The sequence below is a fragment of the Vicugna pacos genome, chromosome 1, assembly GCF_048564905.1.
Source record: "Vicugna pacos chromosome 1, VicPac4, whole genome shotgun sequence".
NCBI classification, from domain to species: Eukaryota; Metazoa; Chordata; class Mammalia; order Artiodactyla; family Camelidae; genus Vicugna; species Vicugna pacos.
Genome location: NC_132987.1, coordinates 9,360,835 through 9,383,162, shown reverse-complemented (window position 1 = coordinate 9,383,162; position 22,328 = coordinate 9,360,835). Strand labels below are relative to the sequence as shown.

Below are 22,328 nucleotides of genomic sequence, written 5' to 3'. Positions count from 1 at the left end.
TAATCTGATTTAAAAATTGGCAAAGGACCTGAATACACATTTTTTTTAAGAAGACGTATAAATGGACAAATACATTAAAAAGGTGCTCAGCATCATTAATCATCAGGGAGATGCCAATCAAACCAACAAGGAGCTATCACCTCACACCTGTTAAGGTGGCTGTTATCAAAATGACAAGAGGTAACGAGCATTGGGAAGGATGTGGTGCACTGTTGATGGGAATGGAAATTGGTGCCACCACTATGGAAACAGTATGGAGATTCCTCAAAAAATCAAAAATAGAACTATCATATGATCCAGCCATCTTCTTTCAGGGTATATGTTCCAAGGAAATGAAATAACTATCTTGAGAAGATATCTGTATTCCTTCATGACTGTTGCAGCCTTACTCACAATAGCCATGCATGGAAACAATTTAGTTATCTATCAACAGATGAGTGGATAAAGAAAATGTGGGGTGTGTGTGTGCATGTGTGTGTGTGTATATATATATATATATATATATATATAGGCACACATGTATACACATGCACAATGGAATATTATTCAGACATAAAAAAGAAATTTCTGTTATTTGTGACAACATGAATGCAACTTAAGGGCATGATACTAAGTCAAAAAAGTCAAACAAAGACAAACACTGTATAACCTCACTTATAAGTGAAATCTAAAAAATGTGAAAATCATTGAAACACAATAGATTAGTGATCACTAGGGGCTGGGGCATTGGGGAAGTGGGGAGATGTTGGTCAAAGGGTAAAGACTTTCAGTTATTAAGATGAATTAACTTCTAGGGATTTAGTGTACAGCATAGTGACTATAGCTAACAATAGTGTAATGTATACTTGAAAATTGCTAAAAAAAAAGTAGATTCTAAATGTTTTCACCACACACACATACACACACACTAAATGGCAACTATGTGAGGTGACAGATGTGCTTACCAACTTTATTGTGGTAAGCATTTCACAATGTATACATATGTCAAATCATCATGTTATATACCTTAAATGACAAATAACATTGTGTAAATTTGTACCTCCAATAAAGCTGGGGGAGGGGGAAAGACCTATGCATTGCTGGATCAGTCAGTGTCCAGTGATGGAGACAGAAACCATACCAGTTAATTTAACCGAGAAAATTTAACATAAATAATTGGTTAAAGTCATGGTACCGAGTTCTCATGTGCAGGTCTGTGCAGTATTCCATTCTTTGTCTCCTTGATCATTGATCTCAATTGTAGTGGGATGAATAGTGTCCCCAAGAGAGTAAGTCCATGCCCTAATCCTCAGAACCTGTGAATGTGATCTTAGCTGGAAAAGGGGTCCTTGCAGATGTAATGAGGAATCTCGAAATAAGACTACGCTTGGTTGTCCAATGACAAGTGTCCCAGAGGAGAGGGCCATCTGAAGAAGGAGGCAGGGACTGGAATTGTCCAGCCACTCACCAAGGAACCCCTGATGCTACCAGAAGCTGGAAAAGATAAGGATTTGGAGAGAGGATTTAGAGAGAACATGTTTCTGCTGACAACTTGACTTCAGACTTCTGACATCCATGCAAGAGAATAAATTTCTGTTGGTATCAGCCACTAGTTTGTGGTAATTTCTCATGGCAGCCTTTGGAAGCAAATATTTACTTACATTTCATACTCCCATTGTTGGTCCTCAATCATCATTGATCCAAGCCCAAGCTTCCCTCTTAATGTAAGAGTGAAAACAAGAAGAGAAGTGAAGTCATTGGTTGGGTTAAGAAAGATCAGAGATTAGACATGGAAGTGTATTTTTCCCTATCCTGATCTCAAATCAACTTTATGAAAACTTACAGGAGAAAATTGTTGCTGGCAACCAGCTTAAAGAAAAAGGACTTCTGATTTTATCCCCTAGTACATCAATTATCGTAGTTCTGTATCTTGAGAACCAGAAATGCAGAAGACATTTTGAGATTTGACTTCTTGCAATTTGATGTCTAAAGAAACAGCATGACTCTTGTCTGCTTCCTGTTGAGCTTCTAAAGTGTATAAATTATGCAGATAATGGGGCATCACCGTTGAACAGACTTGGCGAAGCCAGCATGTGTATATAAATACATATACATATGTATTTATAATCATGTGTATTAGCATATACCTATATTTTCTGGTTATCTAGGGTCGAGAGGCTCTATGAGAAAGAACTTAAAATGTACCTTCCTTCGCAGTTCAGACAAGTAAAGATTTTCTTAACAGACATTTGAAGAGAGGTAGAAATCACACTCCAGGGAAGGACAGCTCCTAAGCAAAACAGCCAGTGGTTAGAAGGAGCTGTGGCATGCTGCCTTACACCCAGCATCGGGGTCTACAGGTCAAGGGGGAGCAGTGCTTCCAAGCAGACCTGGCATTGTGGTCCACGTGCCTACATGCTCTCTGATGAAGGCGGATGCGTGCACAACGACAAAAATGTATCATGACACGTCTAAGCTCCTCTGGGAAACCCTCTCACACCATTAGAGGTTTATAGGGGTTTGGATGGTGGCCCCCAAAAAGATATCTCCTGGAACCTATGAATTTGACTTTTTTGGGCAAAGGAGTCTTTGCAGACACAATTAAGTTGAGTAACAGGAGATGAGGTCATCCTGGATTACCCAGATGGGCCCTGTATCCAATAACTAATGTTTTTATGAGTAGCATACCTGGGAGAGACACCTGGAGAAGATAAAAGTGATGTTTGGAGTGATGCTGTGACAAGCAAAGAACAGCCGGAGCCACCAGAAGTGAAGTTGAGGGCAGGATTCTTCCAGAACGCCTTCGGAGGGAGCCTGGCCCTGCTAATTCCTTGATTCTGGGCTTCTGGCCTCTAGAACTGTAAGAAAAATTTTTCCTCCTGTTGTAAGTCACCCGGTTTGCAGTAACTTGTCACTGCAGTCCTAGAAAACAAATACAAGACTGGATAGCAAAATAAATGGCTCTGGATTAAAAGGAATCACCCAACTCAGCTATGGGATATCTTCTAAAATCAGGCAATGAGAAGGGGCACTGACATTTCACCTGGAGACAGCAAGGGTGGAAATCCAGAGACAAATGATGATACAGCACTGTCTGTGCTGGTGGAAAGTGTCAACACCTTCACAAGGTGTCACAAGCTAAGTGCAGTCAGTGCCTCGCTTGCCCTGCTTGGGGCAAGCCCTTGGACTGCAGACCTTGGACGTGATGGCTGCCAAGGGCATGGGTGAGCCGGTCCATGGCTGGGCTTGTCTGTTACACATGCTCCTCCCTGCAACAAACCAAGCCACACAGCAGGCGGGGTGTCCTGTGAGTTAACGAGGAGGGACAATTGATCCAATACACGTAGGCACAAAATATTAAAGTAAACTTCCCTGGACTTACTAGACAGAGGGTCCAAAGGGACAATTTGGTCACATATATTTTATTTAATTTTGAGGACAAATCATCACAGTGCTACATTTCCCACAACACTATGGGAATCAATTATTTCTTGCTTCCACATCTTTTGATTCTTGTTACCCTCCATGGACAGAACCCGTATCTGGGTACAGGGAACACATTTTCCAAGGCAAAAAGCGGGAAACATCTCTGACAGTAATGTTGTGCCACTTTTGGCAGTAAATGGCAGTAAATGGCAGGCAGGGAGATGTTGTTTGGATGACAAAATGCTAGAAATGTCAAATCATGATGAGAATGGGTGATTCAATATAATACACAAAACTGGCATTGCCCCAGAAATCCCAGATGGTGGAGGCGAGGCATGAGCAGCCCTTATTTTCTCAGCTTTGGATAACCGAGACTAGAGAGAGATCAACAATGCGTTTGTTTTTACCAAAATATAATTCCAGGAAAGACGAGTGCTATTAATTAATGCTCTAATTAATGAGACTCAGAGCACTGCAGTTTTGAAATGAGAAAGCATCTAGACGGAACATGGTACCGTCACCCCTCAGGTTTTACAGATTCAGGGCAGGAGGAAGCTTGCTGTCATCAAGGGCTGTAAGATCCATTTTGCGGATGTGGAAACTGAGGCAGGAGAAGTTGTGCTGTCCTGGAAGAGTCACCCTAGGGATGGGTGCCGGGGGCTGGAATTGAAGCTGGATGGTTGAATTTTCGTCTGCCACCCTTCTTGCCCGGCCACGCTCCCCAGGACTCTTATCTGATGCTGACTCCCCTCTGCTGACCGCATCATCCTCGGATTCTTCTGTAGTTTCCACTGCTTATCGTTGATGTCAGCCTTTTCCCAGCTGTGTGTCAGAGGCACGGCTTAAACTGCTTCAACACACAGTCAATTCTACTTGAAAGACAGGCCTGGGCAGGGAACGCAAGTCTCCAGTGTTCTCAGACATCATGAGCTCTGTTCCTCGGAGCATCTCCAGCTCAAAATCAGCCCCTTTGTTACGAACTTTTATTTCTCTAGAATCATCTAAGACTTAATTTAAACACCTTTTGGCAAAAACAACAACAACAAAAAGAAACAAACAAAAACCCCAAACCCAAAACAAACCAAACAACGCTCAAAGAAGGCTTTAAATAAAAGCCCGCAGGTTCTTCTCAAAAATGAGTAACGCGAGGCATGAATTTTCAGACATATGGTGGCCGACAGCCTGGTGTTCGTGGGGAATGTAAGATTTTGGAGTCAAGAAGATGTTAATTCAAATCCCAAACCAACCACTCTGAGCTCTGGGCTACAGTTTGTGGCAGTAAACTAGAAAGCATTTTTCTCAGTAGCAGGATAACCCAATGGAGTTATTGACTGTTATTTTTTTCTGTGGGTTCATCAAGATACAATGAGAGAGGAGAGGTGGAGGGACCATCGGGCGGAAAAACTTGTCACTCTCACTGTGAGGTTTCCATCTTTCTTTCTCCCCTGAAACTCCTGGGTCCGATGAGAACACTAGAAAGCCTCTAAGGAGGTCGGTTCTGGCAGAAGTATCCTGGAGACACCCTTTCCTGTCTCATGATTTATACATTTTGGGAGCTCAGGGATGGCCCTGGCTCTCTTCCAATTACATACATGCTTACGGCCAGTGCTGACACCCAGTGGGTTTTTTTTTTAACACTTTTTATTGGTTTATAATCATTTTACAATGTTGTATCAAACTCCAGTGTAGAGCACAATTTTTCAATTATACATGAACATATATATATATTCATTATCACGTTGTTTTCTCTGTGAGCTACCACAAGATCTTGTGTATATTTCCCTGTGCTACACAGTATAATCTCGTTTATCTATTCTACAATTTTGAAATCTCGGTCTATCCCTTCCCACCCCACGTCTCCTTGGCAACCACAAGTTTGTATTCTGTCTATGAGTCTGTTTCTGTTACAGTGGGTGTTTTTTAAGGGGACCATGGTCATAATCCAAAGGCCTTTGGAATCCTATTGCTTCCTCTTTGGGGATTTATCACATTCCTCCCTGTTGGAGCCATGCACAGACTCTACGTCCCCGTGGCCACTTCAGGAGTGTAGAGTTGGGAACCAGAACAGGTTACTAAAAGGTGCTAGATTCCTGGCCAAGATTCAGCCACAAATTTATTGGGGAAAAATACAACCCCTAAAACGTGCTTGTGGGAGTCTTACTTCCCACCATCCATAGGACCTTGCCTTTTCCACCAAGCCCATTGCCCTGAAAAATGGATGTAGGTGAGGGAGGGTGCCTGAAATGGCTAATAATCCCTCTGGTTTTCCTCTCAAGTTATTCATGAACTTACATCTAGCCTGTAAAAGTCCCAGAGATTTCATTCTAGAACTCAGTTAATAGTTCCACACTTTACTTTGTCATTTATTTCAACACATTTAATGGGTAAGTACTATGTGCCTGGCAGCCGTAGTGTCTCCATGGCGATGATGGCGTGTTCAGTTCCTGTCCTGTTACCCTGTATGCCTCTATAATCATTGTCACCATTTTCTTCTAACATACCCATTTAGCTCCTTCAGATCTGACTGTCTTTGGTTCTCAATTCTGGGTCCCACTTCTTTGTTCAACCTGGAGGTTTCTGTCTCAGCTGGAGCCTGAATTACCCCCGACTTAACCACTAAAGGAGTGAATTTTTTGTAACTCTCTGTGTAGAGACACGAGCCGAACACTTTAGAAATTCCTGTAATGGTGGTAGGTTTGAAATCTGTTCAGAGCAATTCAGGAATCTCCCTCTCTCCTTTCCTGTAATAAAACAGATCTCAGCTTTTAAATATTTTCTAACTAATATTTCCTCTGAAATCCTCATCCCTGCTCATCAGTGGCACCAGCTACCACAGCAAAAACAACAATACAATCTAAGCTTGTTCATTAAAGATATACCAGTGTCTTCTGGTTTAAAATAGTGTCTTTTGGATAAACTGTTTTGTTCAGTTTAGGAGTCTCCATTTGGTAAATGCAGTTTCTTTTTCAGTAACATCTCAGTCTTTCAAGACTTTTTCCTCTCTCCCCTTTCTTTCTTTTTTCTTATGTCATCAAAGTGTAGGAGAAATTTTACCCAACTTCACGCCACTGGCTGGAGGGCGGGGGGCTTGGGTCCTTTTGGGAGTGTGGATGGTGTTTGGTTGAGACACAGCTCACTTAAGTTGAGCCTTTGGGTGCTGGCATCTGTCCCTGCTGCCCGGCTCCTTGTCTCGGCCCCATCAGGTGCTGTTAACACTTTTCTAACTCAAGTGCTTCATGTCCCCCATTTTTTTTCAATTGTAGTTAGTCAGTTACAATGTGTCAATTTCTGATGTTCCCTCCTGGTTTTGGACTGTCCGGTACTCAGCCTGGATTGTAGGAACGCTTTGCCCTCCACAACTGTGATCCTTCCATAGGCACATAGGGTCTAAAATTTCCAACTACCTCGCACATCCTTCCTATGGTCATGTGGGTGTTTCTGAATCTTCACCAGGCTATGAGTAAGCATGAGGGAAAGAGTGAGGTAGTATTTCTGGATCATAATCTAGACAATTCACCCCACAAATAATACTCCACCAGCCTCACAATATGTTGGACGTGATGGAGGAGAAGCTGAACACCAGCTTAGCCGCTCTTGGATTCTCCTTCGAGCTACGTGGGATTTTTGTTGTTGAGTTTCTGTCATCAGAAATGTATTGACTGAAAAATTGTGCTGAACATGCTGAACACTGGAATTTGACACAACACTGTAAAATGATTATGAATCAATAAAAAAAAAGAAATACAAAAAATAAATACCAGTTTGGTCTGAAAAAAAAATCTAAATAAAAATCGAAAGTCAAATAAAAAAAAAAAAAAAGAAATGTATTGCCCCTCTGGGCTCATGCTCAGGGAATTAGGACACTGAGCTGCAGGGAAACAATGACTCTACCCTGGTCTTATCTTGTCGAAATTTCTTTCTATAATTAATTGTGTCCTCCTTCCAGAGACCAGTGGGAATTGTATTCTCCCTTATTCTGTGACAGAAGCCGTACATCTATCAAATTCTCCCTGTTCTGTAGAGTAAAAACTCTATGCTCAGACTTCCAGGCTTTGCTCTTGTTGTGTAAAAGCCAGGCTTTGGAGTTTAGCAAAGGATTTTGTCTCTAAACAAAGCCTGGGCTTTCAAGACTCTTATCCTGCTATGGACTCAGGAAAAAAAATTTCTTTTTTGAAGCTTAAAGCTGAACAATGATTTCTTTTTTCTAAGCAGCATCTGACTTGCCTCAGAAATGAAAAGTCATCAAATCAGAAGCCTGAGGCAACATGATTTATGGAGATGGAAAAAAAATCATTGTTTCAGACATCTCAAAATAGAATGCTCTTCACAAGAGCAAGGATAACGTTTCCTTTCTGAATGCCTGGTGCCTAGCCCAGCACCTACTGCCCAGCAGGCACTCAACAAACGTGTCTTGGATGAAGAGGTAGTCTCATTAGCTTTTCCTCAGATTCCTCTTTAGATCACCCCACTGGGTACCCCAGTTCATGTGCAATCACCCCGAGGGTGTATATGAATGAATGAAGTGTGTGGGTACTGGACCTGGTTGACGTGTCTCCCCCATTTCCTCAGTCCCATCCAAGCCCATGTGTTAGACTGCTGTCACCTTACTCCTCACACAACAATTCTTCATGTGTGGTATCTGGAAAAGCAGTGACAGCGTCTCCTGAGTACTTGTAATAAATGCAAGTTTTTATGCCTATCCTAGACCTGCTGAATCAAAAACTCTGAAGTAGGTCCAGCAATTCAGGTTTAAGTAAGCCCTGTAGGTGACTCTGATGTGTGCTAGAATTTGGGGACCACCTCTCTAATACCTCCATCTGGCTCAGCCTCCCCTATGGATGCAGGACGGGATTTATTACAGCCTCTGTTGAGCCAGCATGGGAGGAGCCTCAGCCTCTCCCATATCTAGGTTCTGTTGGATCAGATGCTCAGAGATTCTGGCTTCCTGGAAAGACTGGATAACACCACCCAAAAGTGACCAGGAGGTTAATGCCTTGTACAGATATGCTGAGGGGATGATGAGTGTCTATGTGAAAAGTCAAGTGAAGGAGCTTGCAGTTGAGACAACTTTAAGACTGTACCAGGGTGAACATGGGACTGACACCAGCATCAGTGTTCACACCTCAGTAAGACATTATTCTGTATTGCAGACTGTCTCTCTGCTCTCCCACCCAGGATGACCAGAGTCTTACTGTTTTTGTTAGTTAAGTCAATAAAACTCTGAAATACATCATTAACATCTTAAATCAAGAGTTTCTAAAGACAATAAGAAGACTCTGAGTAATTAAACTTCTATGAAGAATGTATAAGGTAAAATTCACCTAGCACATCAAGTAAGCATGGTTATAAACTATGCACAACAAACGCTTCCAATGTGGAGTGTAATTCTGATGTTACATTTTCAGTACATTTTCAACAGAGAACCAGGGAAAACCTTAGGGAAATATCTCTGTCCTGCTATTTTTCTCTTGTTCTGATTTTTTGTCATTCAATGAGTTTATTCTAAGTCCCATCTGTTCCAAGTCCCTAGATGTCTGTGTTTGAATGGTTGCCTTCCTCATCTTAATTGCAGAGACGTTTCAGCTCTTTGTCGGTAGTGTTCAAAGTTCATGTGGATAATACGGCAACTTCATTAACTATATGTGCATAGCTTCCTCCTCTGATTAATACCTACTATAAATTTCACTTCAGTTCTGGAATCTAATGAAGTTTGCTTTCCTAGGAACTGCATATCTGTTCCTCTGAGGACTTTCCTCTCTGAGGGTTTTAATCATAGCTTGTTCCCTCTCTCTGTTCTAAATGCTTGCAAGTCTGAAATCTGTCCCTCTGCCTTGAAAAACAGTGGCTTTTCCTTTGATGGAAAAACATTTTTCCAATAGGATATGATTTATGAAAGGGCTTCTCTCTGCTCCCTGCTGCATAGAAATTACTTCTTGATAATTCTCATGTTATTGTCAAATATTTCCACCTCATGTATCCATATACAGTATTTTTGTTTAACTCTTCTTATGCGTAATCATGCAAAATAACTAATTTCATTAGTCATATTGAAAGATAGCTCCTGAAAACAGACTTGTAAAGATGATTAAGGGCCTTCAGAGGGAGGAAATATGAAGCAGTAGGTTTGGGTAGCCAGCCCAAGAGTCACTGTGCACTTGCCAAGAAGATCAAGGTCTGGGTGAAGATGGAATGGCATGGATGTGATGGACTTTGAGTGCCGGGTTTAATCAACCCAGTTAGTAAAACCATGATTCCCTAAAAACTGAGACCAAGACGTGGGAGGTCAGCTGGCCTGGTGGAAAATGCAAAGACTCACTGCAGGTCACAGCGACAGAGCTGGTGCTTGTGGAGCAAGACATTAAGAAAAGCCAAGAAGAGAACAGTCAGGTAGGAGAGCTCACTGAGCAGAGACCAAAGTGAGAATTCAGAATTAGTTCATGTTATCACAAACCCCTTCAAAACTGTTTGATGTTACCTCATTACCAAATACAGGGTTCTCAAACTTTGGAAAAATCACTATTGTTAAAAAATTCCTAGTGTGTGCCACAGAGATTCTGATTCCATATTTGTAGGGTCAGGGCTCAAACAGCTCAGCTTTATCTAACAGTTTAAGTGATTTCCCCGTATTTTCAGAAACACCGAACTTCAGGGTAAAATCCAAATTCCTGACCATAAAAATGAGTGTCCTCTAAGATTTCTCAAGGTTGTTTAAGTATTTCTTCTTTTCTCTGAAGCAATTCTTAATATCATTGAGATTGAACCCTTCCTTTTATATAGCAGTGCATTCCACAACATTATTATAGAGCTTTAGGAACGTAAGAACTGCTACTCAGTTACATTCTGTCCTCTTCTAGGAGAAAGCGAGCAACTTAAGGATAAAGACTAGCCCTTGCTTCTGATTTCCCAGTGCTTGGCACATTGCTTAGTGTAGAGCAAGCACTCAAAAACCAGTTCTATCGTATCTGTTCATGCAACCAAGTGAAAGTTATTCCCGTCTCTTTGGGGGAATAGATATTGCTAACTAATATGAAAAGATACATCTCCCCCCTCCCCAGCAAATCACCAAATTATGGTGTATTACCACCATTGTGTCCCTTTCATGTGATGTTGATGTCATCTGGCTTTGGAATTAGGGTAATCTTGGCCTCATAAATTTAATTGGGGATGCAATTTTCTCTATTTTCCGAGTATTTGTTTTTGATTGGTATGACTTTTTACTAAAATGTTTGTTAGAATTCACCAGTGAAGTCATCTGGGCCTTGTTTTTTTTTCATGTGTGTGACAATATTTTTCATTACTAATATCTTAACATACAGGTCTATTCAAATATTCTATTTCTTCTGAGTCAGTTTTAGTAATTTATGTCTTTCTAGAAATTTCTCTGCTTCATCTGAGCTCTTCAATATGTTGTTATAAAGCTTTTCATGGTATTTCCATTTAATCCTTTTAATTTCTGTATGTTCTATAGTGATTTTTTTTTAATTCCTAATTTGTGTCACCTCATTTTCTTGGTCAGTTTAAGTAAAATTTTACTAATTTTTCATTTCAAAGAACTAAATTTTGGTTTCATCGATTTTTCTTTATTGTTTTCTATTTTGTATCTTATTGATTTATGTCCTGATCTTTATTTGTTTTATCCTGGCTTTGATTTTTCTTTCCTTTTTTCTAGCTTCTTAAGAAGTACATCCAGATTATATTCTTCTATTCTAATGTAAGTGTTTAAAAATACAACATTACCTCTAAACACTGATTTAACTGCCTCTCATAAATGTTAATATGGCTTGTTTTTATTCAATTGCATTTATATTTAGCCTGCTATTTTTAAATTTCCCTTTTGATTTCTTCTTCAATCTATGAGTAATTTATAATTGTTTTTTAATTTCCAAATGATTGAGGATTTCCCAGATTTCTTTCATTGTATTCATAATTTTATTCCATTATACAATGGGAGAACAATGGGAGAACATTATTTGCATGATTTAAATCCTCTTAAAAACATTGTGATTTGTTTTATAACTGAGTCTATGGTCTACCCTAAAGAATATTTAAGATACTCTTGAAAATAGTATGCAGTATAAATTCTGCTGTGTTGGTGGAGGGTTCTCTGCATGTCAGTTAGGTCAAGTTTGTTGATGGTGGTACTCAAGTCTATAGTCTCACTGATTTTCTGTCTAGTAGTTCAGAGTAGGTTTTTATTGAGTTGTAGCTCCAGAAATTTCATTCAGACTCTTTTTCCATAAGAAACCAAGATATTTATGATGATTTAGGAAATAAACTAATAGTAAAAGAAAGAAATCTTTCACATTACTTTGTTAAAAGTTAGCTACACCTCACATAAATTTACAAATGGATAAAATAGTTTTTAAAGGAATAATTTTAACCTGCTTTTGTTACTAAGAGCAACAAGATCATTTTTTGGCTTTATGTGACATGGAATCCTAGCATATTACCCCATGCAGTGTGCTCCCTGTTGTTTCTCTATGTGTGTGAATGTTACTGACGTTCTAAAAACCAAAGAGAACCAAATAGGAAAGAGAAACTCCAGTCCAAGAACGTATTGCTCAGGACTGTGCCTTCCTTTTTTTTTATTTTATTTTGTTTTGTTTTATTTTATTTTATTTATTTTATTTTATTTTATTTTATTTCCCATGGTGCATAGAACTTCCCTTGGGGCAAAGTAGGTATTCACTATACAGGAGCTTACTGCAAGACTGACATCCTGGAAGCAGTTCAATATAAAAAGCAATCATTTCTGTGACTACATGGAATTCTAGCCTTGCTCAACTTTTCTGACAATTACTGATGCTGAAGGACACGCTAACTGAATGCACAAGCATGCTGAGTGGCCAGGACCCTCTATAGCTTGTGTAATGCAAAGGCTTCTTGTAAGGGTTTCTGTATAATGATTGGGTTTTAGTGGAAATGACTCATCCATCCTTAATCAGGGTAAAGGATAGTCTCAAAGTGGTAATTGCTGAAGATACAAGACGCAACTAGCAAATTATACAAAGAATCTCATTTTACATACACTAGAATGCTGGCAAGTAGCTTAGAAATATGGAAAATTTTGAGCTGAAATGGTCTTTATAAATTACTTATTCCAACTCCTTTTTTTTATTACTGGTGAGGAAACTGTAGCTCAGAACATGTTTTTTTCTTCCCTAAAGTTGTTCTCAGATTTGGTTCACTTCATTAATTTTACTGGTCAGCTGGCAGTCCTTCCAAACTGATCAAGGGGATAGACTTAGCCACAACACAGACTTATTTCTGAATTGGTGCTTCCATACATGTAGAAAAATCCATCATCCTTCATTAAAACAACAGAGGAAAAAAAAGAATAAACTTTGAAGTGCTCATGTTATCTGCTTTTAGAATATTTGCCTATAAAATACCCAATACATTTAATTGGTTCAATTCACATGATTTCACAGGAAGAAGACCTAGATGTCTTGAGAATGGTACTAACATTTTAAAAAGAGAGATGAAGAAATAATGGAGTTATCACTAATCACACCATGAACAGATCTTAAGCAGTATAAAGCTATTTTCATTTTTGTTCCCTTGTGGAATCCACACCCCATACTCAACAAAAGTATGATCCTACTGTATATGTTTGGATATAATGATATCCTGAAAGGAAATTCACTCTATTCTCAGTGAGAGATTAAAGGACAGTTTTAAACCAACTGTATTTATTCACTCAATGAACATTTAATGCCCAGCACATGCCAATCGCTGTCTGATGCACATGGTATCCGATAGTAAAGAAAACGTATAAATATCTCTGTTTGCATAGAAATATAAACTCTGATCATTACATCAGTATAATATGCAATTCACTTAGTTGTATATGCATATTTAATATTATACACATTAATAACAATTTCTCATCTCACATTTCAAAAACCATTTTATTCAAACTTGTACATGCAATTTTAAAAGCAATTTTAAAAATCAAAAAATCATTGACATTCATCAGTTTTACAGATTAAGAATATGGTTTTCAGAATATTTTTACATTCCCATGACATTTATTTTATAACTGGAACTTTGTACTTCTTGATCACCTTTACCAGTTTCACCCTCCCTCCCCACAGCAGTCACCATTCTGTTTTCCGTATCTCTGAGTTTGGTTTCATTTTGTTTTGTTCATTTGTTTTGTTTTTTAGATTCCAGATATAAGTGAAATAATATGGTATTTGTCTTTCTCTGACTTATTTTGCTTAGCACAATTCCCTTAAGTCCATTCATACTGTCATAAAAGGCAAGATTTAGTTATTTTTATAACTGAGTAGTATTCCTTTGTATGTGTGTGTGTGTGTTTATATATATATACAACTTCTTCTTTATCCATTCATCTATTGATGGACACTTAGGTTGTTGCCATGTTTTGACAATTGTAAATAATGCTGTGGTAAACATAGGCGTACAGATATCTTTTTGGGTTAGTATTTTCATTTTCTTCAGATAAATATCCAGAAGTGGAATTGCTGGATCATATGATAGTTCCTTTTTCAATTTTTTTAGGAAACCCCATACCATTTTCCATGGTGGCTGCACCAAATTACATTTCCACCAATAGTGTGCTAGGGTTCCCTTTTCTCCACATCTTGCCAACATTTGTTATTTCTTGTTTTTTCGAGAATAGCCATTCTGACAGGTATGATGTAACATCTCATTGTGTTTTGATTTGCATTTCCCTTATGATTAGTGATGTTGAGCAACTTTTCATGTACCTGATGGCCATCTATATTTTTTCTTTGGAAAATTTTCTATTCAGATACTCTGTCCATTTTTAACTTTATTGTTTATAGGATTTTTTTTTTACTATTGAGTTTTTCAAATTCTTTATATATTTTTAGATATTAATTCCTTATCAGACATATGATTTGCAAATATTTTCTCCCATTCAGTGGGTTTTCTTTTCATTTTGTTGATGGTTTCCTTTACTGTGCAAAAGCTTTTGAGTTTTAAGTAGTCCCACTTGTTTATTTTTGCTTTTGTTGTCTTTGCTTTTGGAGTCACATCGAAAAATTCATTGTCAAGACTGATGTCAAGTAGCTTACAGTTTATGTTTTCTTCTAGGAGTTTTATGGTTTTGATTCTTACAGTCAAGTCCTTAATCCATTTTGAGTTGATTTTTGTGCATGCTGTGAAACAGTGATCTAGTTTTATTCCTTTGCATGTGGCTGTCAAGTTTTCCCAGCGCTATTTATGAATGGACCATCCTTTCCCCACCATATAGTCTTGCCTCCTTTGTCATAAATTAATTGACCACATATGGATGGGTTTATTTGTGGGTTCTTTATTCTGTTCCACTGATCCATGTGTCTGTTTTTATGCCAATCCCATACTGTTTAGATTGCATAGCTTTATAGTATAGTTTGAAATCAAGGAGAGTGGTACCTTCAGATTTGTTCTTCTTTCTCAATATTGTTTTGGTTATTTGATGTCTTTCTTTGATTCTATACAAATTTTAAGATTGTCTTATTCTGTAAAAAAAATTAGAATTTAATAGGGATTGCATTAAATCTATGTATTCTTTCAGTCATATGGATATTTTAACAGTATTAAATCTTCAAGTCCATGAGCACAGAATATCTTCCATTTCATTATATCCTCTTCAATTTCTTTTATCAATGACTTATAGTGTATAGGTCTCTTACCTCAGTTGAATTTATACCTGGGTATTTGATGCAATTGAAAATGGGATTGTTTTCTTAAACTGTCTTTCTGATAGTTAGTTGTTAGTGTACAGAAATGCAATTGACTTCTGTATATTGATTTTGTACACTGCCACTTTACTGAATTTGTATGTTAGTTCTAGCAGTTTTTTGGTGACATCTTTTAGAGTTTTCTGTATACAAAATTATGTCATCTGCAAATAGTGAATGTTTTACTTCTTCCTTTCCAATTTGGATGCCTTAGTTTCTTTTTCTTGTTTAACTTCTCTGGCAAGAACTTCCAGTATTATGATAAACAAAAGTGGGTGAAGGGGGCGTCCTTGTTTTGTTTCTGAACTTGAGGAAATGCTTTCAGCTTTTCACCATCGAGGATGATGTTAGCTGTGGGTCTGTCATATGTGGCCTTTATTATGTTGAGGTATAGTCTCTCTACACCCAGCTGCTTTGCTGAGAGGGTTTTTTTTGTTTGTTTGTTTTTTACCATAAATGGCTGTTGAATTTTGTCAAATATTTTCCTGCATCTATTGAGATGCTTATATGATTTTTATCCTTCATTTTGTTAATGTGTTGTATGAGGTTGATTGATTTGCATATGTTGAACAACCTTTGCATCCCTGGAGTTAATCCCACCTGATTATGGTGTATGATGATTTTAATATATTGTTGAATTTGATTTGCCAATATTTTGTTGAGGATTTTTGCATCTGTGTTCATCAGAGATATTGGCATGTAATTTCCTTTTTTTTTTTCCTTTTTTTGTGTGTCTTTATTTGGTTTTGGTATCAGGGTTATGTTGGCCTTGTAAAATTTGATTGGAAACATTCATTCCTCTTCAATTTTTTGGAAGTTTGAAAAGGATGGGTATTAAATCTTTGACTGTTCAGTAGAATTCACCAGTGAAGCTGTCTGGTCCTGGACTTTTGTTCGTTGAAAGGTTTATGATTATTGACTCAATTTCCTCACTAGTAATTTATCCATTTAGATTTTTTATTTTTTCCCAATTGTCTTGGATGATTGTATGATTCTAAGAGTATATCCATTTTTGGGGGGGTTGTCCAATTTGTTGGCATATAATTGTTTGTAGTAATCTCTTATTATCCTTTGTATTTCTGTGGTATCATTTGTAATTTCTCTTTCAGTTCTGATTTTTATTTGAGACCTCATTCTTTTTTTCCTTGGCAAGTCTAGCTAACAGTTTGTCAATTCTGTTTATCTTTTCCAAGAACCAGCTCTCAATTTCATTGATCCATTTTTTATTCTCTATGTTATTTATTTCTGCTCTGAGTTTTATTATTTCCTTCCTTCTGTTAAAACTGTTGGCTTTGTTCTTCTTTTTCTAGTTTATTTTGGTATAAAGGTAGATTGTTTGTTTACTTGAGATTTTTCTTTTTTCTTGAAGTAGACCAGTATGCTATGAATTTAACTTAAAACTGCTTTTGCTGCATCTCATAAATTTTGGTAATGTTATATTTCCATTTTTACTTGTCTTTAGGTATTTTAAAATTTCTCCTTTGATTTCTTTGTTCACCCAATGGTTGTTCAGTAGCATTTTGTTTAATCTCTGCATATTGTGATTTTTTTCAGTTTTCTTCTTCTAGTTAACTTCAAGTTTCATACCATTGTGGTCAGAAAAAGATGTTTGATATGATTTCAACCTTCTTAAATTTATTGAGACTTGTTTCGTGGCCTAACATGTGATCTATCCTGGAGAATGTTCCACGTTCACTGGAGAAGAATGCATGTTCTGCTGCTTTTGGATGGAGTGCTCTCTCTACATCTATAAAATATATCTGATCTAATGTGTTGCTTAATGCCAATGTTTCCTTGTTGATTTTCTGTCTGGATGATCTATCCATTGATGTAAGGAGTGTTAAAGTGTTCTATTAGTGTTGTATTTCTCCCTTTGGTCTGTTAATATTTGCTTTATATATGTTGGTGCACCTATGTTAGGTGCATATATATTTGTAAATGTTGTATCTTTTTGTTGGATTTACCCCATTATCATTATTTAATACACTTCTTTGTCTTTAATTACAGTTTTTGTTTTAAAGTCTATTTTGTCTGATATTGGTATTGTTACTTCAGCTTTCTTTTTGTTTCCAATTGCATGGGATATCTTTTTCCCTTCCTTCGCTTCCAGCCTGTGTGTGTCCTTACATCTGAAGCGAGTCTCTTGTTGGTAACATATACATGGGCCTTGTTTTTTGTATCCATTCAGCCACTATATGTTTTTGATTGGAAAATTTAGTCCATTCACAGTAAAAGTAATTATTGATAGGTAGTACCTACTGCCATTTTGTTAAATGTTTTATGGCTGTTTTTTATAGTTCCTCTCTTTTCTTTCTTCTTTTCTTCCCTTGTGGTTTGATAATTTCTTTGGTGTTATGTTTAGGTTCCTTTCTCTTTTTCTTTTGTGTGTCAATCATTGGCTTTTACTTTATGGTTACTGTGAGGTTCACATAAAACAATCTATTTTAAGTTGATAGCAACTTAAATTTGAACTCATTTCAAAATGCTTCATTTTTACTCACGCTCCATGTTATATGATTTTGCTGTCACATTTTATATTTTTTATTTTATGTATTCCTTAACTAATTATTGTAGTTTTAGTTAATTTTACTACTGTTGTTTAATTTTCATACTCAATTTATAAGTGATTGATTCACTACCTTTACTATATATTTACCTTTATCAGTGAGATTTTTTATTTTTGTATGCATTCTTGTCATTAATTAGTACTTTTTTCCCACAGCATAAAGAAGTCTCTTTAACGTTTCTTGCAAGGCCAGTTTAGTGATGATAAACTCCTTTAACTTTTGCTTGTCTGAAAAACTATCTCTCCTGTAATTCTGAATAATAATCTCACCAGGTAGAGTATTCTTGGTTGAAAGGTTTTTCCTTTCAGCACTTTGAATATACCATTCCAACTTATCAACTGAAAGGCTTCTGCTAAAAGAAGGAAACACAATGTTTCCCTTGCATGTAACAAGTTGTCTCTCCTTGTTGCTTTTAACATTATTTCTTTGTCTTTAACTTTTGACATTTTACCTATAATGTGTCTTGATGTGGATCTCTTTGGGTTCATCATTTTTGGAACTCTCTGGGCTTCCTGGATCTGGTTGTCTGTTTTCTTCCCCACATTAAGAAAACTTCAGCCATTATTTCTTCAAATAAGTTTTCTGCCCCTTTCTCTCTCTTCTCCTTCTGGGATCCTTATAATGCAAAGTAATTCTGCTTGGTGTCATTCCACAAGTTCTTTAAGCTTTCATCACTTTTTAAAAACTCTTTTTTTTCTTTTTGCTGTTCTATTCTGGTGAGTTCCATTGCTCTGTCTTCCAGATCGCTGATCTCTTCTTCTGCTTCATTTAGTATGTTGTTGAGCCCCTCTTGTGTATTTTTCAGGTCAGTTATTGTATTCTTCAGCTCGGTGATGTCTTACATTTTCTTATATTTTCTGTCTCTTTGTTGAAGTGTTCACCTGTCCTTTCCCACATTTGGTGAGCAACTTTATGACCATTCCTTTGAATTTCTTATCTGGTTAATTGCAATTTTATTTCATTAAAGTTTTTTTCCTGTGTTTTTTAAATTTCATCCTTTCATTTGGAACTTATTCCTCTGTTTCCTCCTTTTGCCTGACTCTCTGTTTCTAGGCATTAGGCAGAGCAGCTACCTCTCTTGGTTTTAAAGAAGTGGCCTTGTGTGAGAGATGAACCTTATAATTCAGCCTTGCCCAGGCTCTTGGTTGTCTCTCAAATGTTTGTGATTGTCTAAGCAGCCTGATTGATTCATGGTAGGTCCCAGTTGTTGAGGTTGTGCTAACACCTGCCTGTTCCAAAGAAAGAGATCTCAGTCAGCATCTAGTCTCAGGCTTATGGGAAGCCAGCTCCTGAGGCAGTATTTTTAAAGTATGAACATATGTATAGTCCTGTGGGGCCACCATTGTAATTCCCACTGGTCTCCAGAGCAGGAGATCTGGAAGTGTCCCCTGGGTGACAGTTGCATACAACTTGGGGCTCTAAACAAGTGTACAAGCCCTGTCCTGGGAGGTATCATCTAGCTGTCATGAGACTGAAGGGGTGTGAAGAGAGGTGTCCCTGCTTACAGTCCCTGGGAGCATCTCCATAGCCTCTAAACATGTGGCAAGCCTGAAGCCTGAAGACTGTCCCTCAATCTGAAGCTCCAGGACAAGTAAATAGACCTTTTTCACAGGAAGACTTGGGTGTGTTCCAATCTGCTCTCTGTCCAGTGTCCTGGGCTGGTGCCCTGCTGAGAACTACCTTTCCAACTGCTGAAATCCTATAGAGCCCCCAAACTGAGGCTCCTTTAGCCAGCAGGGCCAGGTGATCAAAGGCATGCCCTGTGCGTATTGCACATGTCCCCTTGCCTTAGTGAGGCAGCTGGGGCACACCTGCCGGTGTTATCAAGGCAGTGGGAACATACCTTACTGCATACACCCACCAGCTGCAGCACACAGATTCTGGGAGCATAAGCCAGCTTTAGCAAGGGACAAGGAGAACGCTGTGTTCTCTTGTGCTTGCTGACCCCAGCCACACAGTGGTTGAGTGCCCTGACAGCTTGTCCCCACTGGCCTTAGCAAGGCAGAGGGAGTGGGCTATGTCCATGTATACCTGCCCATGCTGGCAGGTAGAGGGAGAGGACAATAATGTCATCTTCCAGTGCTTCTGTCCCCCAGGAGAGTCTCAACTGTCCCCTGCCCCTCCAGCAGATGCTCTAAGATTAGCAAATGAGTCTTCTTCACCTAGACCAGGCACTTTTCAAACTGCTGCTTTTGCGCTGGGTCCTGCAGTGACTGAGTGCACAGCAAGCCCTTTACAAGGAGAATCTTAGTTTCCTATAGCCCTCTGGGCCCCTTGGACATAAGCCCAAGAGTTTTCTAAGCCAGACATAAGGGGGGCCTGTAATGATATAATTGAACTTATTTATAAAGCAGAAGGTGACTCACAGACATAGAAAACAAACTTATGATTCCCAAAGGGGAAGGCAGGGAGGGATAAATTAGGAGTTTGGGATTAGCACACACAAACTACTATGTGTAAAATAGATAAACAGCAAGATCCTACTGTACAGCACAGGGTACTATATTCAATACCTTGTAATAACCTATAATGGAAAAGAATTTGAAAAAGAATATATATATATATGTATAACTGAATAGCTATGCTGTACACCAATAAAAAGCGTAGCCATCTCTCTGGAGCAGATCTCAAGAGTTGGGGCACAAAGCCCTTGATCCTCTGGGAGAAGCCCAAACATCGGGTGGGGTTTGGGTGAGAACGCATCTCTGTCTCTCCTGTCCATCTTGATATGGTCCTTTCATCCTTCCTTGTGCAGGAGCAGCTCAGCCTCTTTTCAGTTCTTTCTTCAAGAACGTGGTTCCACGTGCAGCTGTAGATTTTGTGTGCCCATGGAAGGAGGGGAGTTCAGGGTCCTTCTATGCCATCATCTCGGACTGCTCCCTGGTTTTCACTTTCATTTAAATTGAGATCATAATGCTATGTGACAAGAACCCATGTGTATAAGAGTATCATTATCATTTACCCATTCTTACTGTGGGTAGGTACACTCGGTTTCCACATAGTAACTGCTCATTACTATAATGCCTTTTTAAGGCATTCTTGAAAGACTTCTTTACAATTATATCCAATGATGCAGTGGTGATGTCATAATACTAATGACTAATATTATAAATACTAAATGTATGCTAAATTTTAAGATCTTTTTTACTGACTCTGTCAAGTGACCTCTAAAAACATTAAAATTACCATCGATTGGTGTGATTTTATGGCAATGTATTTTCTCCAGTTTTGTTCTTTATAAATAAAACAATTGAAAAGGTTTGCCCAGATATTGTTACAACTTCATTGACACTTTGCTAAGGGAGAATTTTTGAGGAAAAATAATTCCCTCTGTGTTTAGGTAGAAATCTCCATCATTATAATTGTACCTTCTCTGTGAATTTTTGTTTCTCACATGCTCTTTCTTTGGAACCCTTTTTACAAAGGAGATTTTACAAACATAATGGCTTGTTGGTTTCTGTACCTTCATAATAATTCCGCTTTCATCATAGAGAAGTTCAGGGCTGTCTTCATCAGTGCCTAGGTCCAATCATGGCTTACATTTGGAGAGCTGGAGGGATTTGTAACTCACTAGGCTTCCTTGTGCGTTTGGCAGAGAGATGGCCAGAGTTAACAACAGCTATGCAGCAGAATGAGGACGTAGCCGATGTACAGGTGCTAGAGACAGTGTTTTCACTGTAAAGCTGGCATAGGGTTGTTCCATCAACAGATGTTCACTGAACATCTACTGGGTATGACACAATTTCTGAGCACCCTGGCCTAGTGTTCTGAGCCGAATTCACTGCCCTTCATGCTCCTCAGCATTGGCACGAGCTCTTTCCAACACTTTTTTCAGGATGTTAAAGCCTGTAAGCTAAGTGTCCATCATAATGATAGGTTGTCCCAGGACTCAGCACCAAAGCCAGAGTATGAATGACACTTTTTTTTTTTGCAAACCATCAATATGATGATTTACCCATTATGTGTGATGAAATTAATCTTCAAATGGCTATTGTTTGTGACAGGTGACTTTGCTTGCTCAACATATGGTTATAGGAAAATTCCCCAATCAACACTGTCAAAACCAAACAGCATTAAATGTCTATGATTTGGAGCACTCTAAAGGTGATTAATTTGGGAAGCGATTGGGGGAGTTGCTTTTAAAAACGTATGCCTTCTGTTTTATCCCGATACACTGGTGAATCGTAAATACCCATTGTCAGAATAGATTGTCTTGTTGCTGAAATGTTTTTAAATCTTGCCCTTCTGCAGTAACATTTTTGCATATATTTTCTTCCATAAATATATGTTGCTTCATGCACAAAAACATACAATTCTATCTTTCATATAGCTGTTAATAGTCTATTTTTAGAATTATGCAGATTTAGGCACATAATACAAAGTAACCTTTTTTTTATCTTCATAGAACTGGTAAATTGTTTCATAATTTATCCCTGCTAGAGTAACTTCTTCTCAACTGAGAACCTATTTTCAAGGCTTCTTGTGAAAGTAAAGTTATACGTCAAAATGGTTCGCACAAATTAGATTTGTTTGTTTTGCATGTTTTGAATTATGTTAGAAATAATCTTATATTATTCTCTCATAGCCTATTGTTATAGAATAAAAAATAATGCCATAATTCAGCAGAGCACTAAAAACTGAC

At 38.1% G+C, this 22,328-nt stretch overlaps 1 long non-coding RNA gene across 1 annotated transcript in view; it reads left to right on the top strand.

The window, feature by feature from the left end:
- Positions 1–22,328, top strand: part of LOC140698351 (uncharacterized) — a 44,044-nt gene that overhangs the window by 11,531 nt on the left and 10,185 nt on the right. The window lies entirely within an intron of this gene.